The sequence below is a fragment of the Lathyrus oleraceus genome, chromosome 4 (assembly GCF_024323335.1).
Source record: "Lathyrus oleraceus cultivar Zhongwan6 chromosome 4, CAAS_Psat_ZW6_1.0, whole genome shotgun sequence".
Classification (NCBI taxonomy): Eukaryota; Viridiplantae; Streptophyta; class Magnoliopsida; order Fabales; family Fabaceae; genus Lathyrus; species Lathyrus oleraceus.
This window is the reverse complement of record NC_066582.1, coordinates 326673482-326677607: the sequence shown is the minus strand read 5'-3', so window position 1 is coordinate 326677607 and position 4126 is coordinate 326673482. Positions and strand designations below refer to the sequence as shown.

General features: G+C 40.2%; 1 non-coding gene across 1 annotated transcript; it reads left to right on the top strand.

Moving 5' to 3' along the window:
• The first annotated feature begins 3525 nt into the window (after window positions 1–3525).
• LOC127077396 (small nucleolar RNA R71) lies at window positions 3526–3632 on the top strand. Its single transcript, XR_007787211.1, has one exon. It is a non-coding gene; the product is annotated as a small nucleolar RNA R71 (small nucleolar RNA).
• The last annotated feature ends 494 nt before the right edge of the window (window positions 3633–4126 follow it).

The window sequence follows — 4126 nt, the reverse complement described above, 5'->3', positions numbered from 1 at the left end:
GTAGTGTGGTTTGGGTGTAAATTGCCTCCATTACTTCGTTTGTTTTGGTATCCTTATGGGTTAATGCATCTTTAGCTGTATTGCTTTCTAATTGGGCTACAAGTCTTTCGTACGGAAAATCATTGTTTATAGGCACTCTTTCAGGTTCAATACCTTCCATTCTTGATAAGTGATCGGCTACGAAGTTTTCAGTGCCTCTTTTATCCTTGATTTCTAGGTCAAACTCTTGTAATAGTAAGATCCACCTTAGGAGTCTTGGTTTGGAATCTGTTTTGTTCAACAGGTATCTAGTTGCAGCATGATTGATATAGATAATTATCTTTTCTCCTACTAGGTAGGAACGAAATTTATCCAGAGCGAACACTACGGCTAAATGTTCCTTTTCTGTGATGGCATAGTTCATCTGTGTAGGGTCTAGGGTTCTACTTGCATAGTATATAACATGAAGTTTCTTGTCCTTCTTTGTCCTAAGATTGCGCCTACAACATAGTCACTAGCATCACACATGATTTCAAAAGGTAATCTCCAATCGGGCGGTTGCATGATAGGTGCGGTAATAAGAGCTGTTTTCAGTTGTTCAAACGCCGCTAGGCATTTTTCGTCAAAGATGAATTCAACGTCTTTCATCAATAAGCCAGTCAGTGGTTTGGTGATTTTTGAGAAATCTTTAATGAATCGCCGGTAGAAACCGGCGTGTCCTAAGAAGCTTCGTATTTCTCTTACGGTTTTCAGAGGCTGGAGGTTTTCTATAACTTCTATGTTGGCCTTGTCGACTTCAATCCCTTGTCGGATACTATGTGTCCGAGCACGATTCCTTGTCGGAGCATGAAATGGCATTTTTCCCAATTTAGCACTAGGTTCACTTTTAAGCATCTTTTTAGTACCATTTCAAGATTCGATAAGCAGCCTTCAAAGCCTTGTCCGCATACATAGAAATCGTCCATGAAGACTTCCATGATGTCATCTCTGAAATCTACGAAAATTGCCATCATGCATCTTTGGAATGTTGCGAGAGCGTTACACAGTCCGAATAGCATTCGTCGGTAAGCGAATGTACCATAGGGGCATGTGAAGGTCATTTTCTCTTGGTCGTCGGGATGAATAGGAAATTGGAAAAATCCTTAATAACCGTATAGGTAGCAGAAGTGAGAATGCTTAGCCAATCTTTCAAGCATTTGATCGATAAACGGTAAAGGAAAATGATCCTTCCGAGTGGCTTTGTTTAATTTCCTATAATCAATACACATTCTACTTCCAGTAACCACTCTTTATGCTATAGATTCTCCTTTTTCATTTTTAACAACTGTGACGCTTCCCTTCTTTGGTACGACATGTACTGGGCTGACCCATTGACTATCGGATATTGGGTAGATAATACCCGCTTCTAACAGCTTTTGCAATTCTTTCTTTACCACATCACTCAAAATGGGATTTATCCTTCTTTGATGTTCTCTAGAGGTATTACTGTCTTCCTCTAGCATTATGTGATGCATGCATATGGAAGAGCTTATTCCTTTTAGATCTGAGATATTGTAGCCTAAAGCAGTTGGGTATTTTCTCAAAATGTGTAGAAGCTTTTCGGTCTCTATCTGCCCTAAGTCTGCATTTACTATTACAGGTCTCTCAAGTTCAGTGTCTAGGAATTCGTACCTTAGATTTTTGGGTAACGTCTTAAGTTCTAGGGTTGATTTCTTTGGGCAAGGCATATGATCGGGCGTTAGTGTTAGGCATTCACTTAGGTTATCATCTTGGTATTCCTTGCTTAAATTTTCATCTTCATAAGTAGGAGGCCTTGGAATTTTCAGTATTTCGGAGTATGAAGTTTGCTCATTCTCCATTTCTCTTATGCATTCGTCGATGGCATCTAGTAGACACTAGGTGTCGTCTATAGCTAGTGCCTTTAGGAATTGTGTCAAAATTAATTCGACCTTTTCCTCACCAACTTCGAAGGTTAGCTTGCCTCTTTTAACATCTATGATAGCTCCGGTTGTGGCTAGGAATGGTCTTCCTAATATAGTAGGGATGTTGTAATCCTCTTTTATATCCATGGTTATAAAATTAGTAGGAATATAGAATTGTCCTATGCGCACCGGAACATTTTCTAGCATACCTACGGGAAATTTAACGGAACAATCTGCAAGTTATGCAAACATCCTCATAGGTCTTAGTTCTCCCATTTTTAGCCTTTCACATATGGATAAGGGCATTAAACTAATACTGGCTCATAAGTCGCATAGTGCTTTGTTGATGATAAACTTTCCGATTACACAGGGTATGGAGAAACTACTTGAGTCTTTCAGCTTAGGAGGCATATTGTTTTGTATTATGGAGCTACACTTAGCAGTAAGTGTAACTGTTTTGTTATCCTTTATCTTCTTCTTGTTAGATAAGATTTCTTTGAGAAACTTAGCATATGAGGGAATTTGAGTTATGGCTTCTGTAAAGGGTATTGTGATATTCAATTGTTTTAGAAGCTCTACAATTTTTTTAAATTGCCCTACACTTTTAGATTTAACAAGTCTTTGAGGATAAGGGATAGGGGGTTTATATGGTGGTGGAAGCATATAAGGTTCTTCTTTCTCTACGACCTATTCGTTTTTATCTTCCTCTTGTTCGTCTTCCTTCTCAGTTACCTTACCTGGGTCTTGATGCATGGATGGGTTTTGAGTTCTAGGATCGGGCAATCCGTCTAGTTCTGTCCCACTTCGTAGTATGATAACATTTGCATGACCTTTCGGATTTGGTTGCGGCTGTCCAGGAATTGTGCCTACAGGAGCAGCGATAGGTGCTTGTTGTTGAGCTACTTGTGAGATTTGTGTTTCCAACATTTTGTTATGGGTGGCTAATGCATCTACCTTGTTTGCTAACTGCTTGATTTGCTCACTAGTGTGTATGTTTTGATTTAAGAAATCCTTATTTGTTTGAGATTGGGTAGCTATAAAGTTTTCCATCATTATTTCTAAGTTTGATTTCCTAGGAGCATTTTGAGTATTTGTGGTAGCTTTTTGATATCCTGGTGGTACAGCAGGTGCTTGATTAGGTGCATACAATGCATTAATGTTTTTGTATGAGAAGTTAGGATGGTTATTCCAACCTGGGTTATAGGTATTTGAGTAGGGGTTTCCTTGAGCATAGTTCACCTGGTCTGTGGAAGTTCCTATCAAGAGTTGACATTCTGGGGCAGTATTCCCTTGAACTCCGCATATCTCGCAGTTTGGTGCTACAGCAGCCACGTTGGCTGTTGGTGTTATGGTCAAGCTGTCTATCTTCTGAACCAGGGCCTCTACGTTGGTGTTGACTTGGTCAAGATTGCTCAATTCGTACATGCTGCCCTTCGGTTGAGGTTTTACTATAGAGGTTCTTTTGCTTCCCCATTGGTAATGATTTTGGGCCATACTTTCAATGAGTTGATAGGCCTCGTTGTATGGTTTATCCATCAATGCACGACATGCGGCGGCGTCTATTGTCAATCATGTATTGTATAAGAGACCGTTATAAAAGGTGTGGATTATCATCCATTCTTCTAGACCGTGATATGGGCATAGCCTCATCATGTCTTTGTATCTCTCCCAAGTTTCAAAAAGTGATTCATTATCCTTTTGTTTAAACCCGTTTATTTGGGCTCTTAGGATAGCCGTCTTGCAAGGTGGGAAATATCGAGCTAAGAAGACTTTCTTCAACTCGCTCCACGTAGTGACAGAGTTGGATGGTAGAGACTGGAGCCAAGCTCTAGCTCCATCTCTTAATGAAAATGGGAAAAGGCGAGGTCTTAGAGCTTCTGAGTTGACACCATTCGCTTTCACCATGTCTGCGTATTGCAAAAGTACTGACAAATGTAGGTTCAGGTCCTTCGTGGGACTACTTGAAAACTGGTTTTGCTGTATGGTTGACAACAGTGAGGGTTTTAGTTCGAAAATGTTGGCTTCGATCGCAGGGGCAGCGATGCTGTTATGAGGTTCATCCTGTGAAGGGATTGCATGATACTTAGGAGGACGGTTTTGCACTTGTTCGACTATCTCTGGTTGAACAACTGATGCAGAAGTAGGAATGTTAAGGTCAAGAAGATTTACCTTGATACAATGTTCTCGTATCAAGTCTCGTATCCGGCGTTCTAACCTAAGATAAC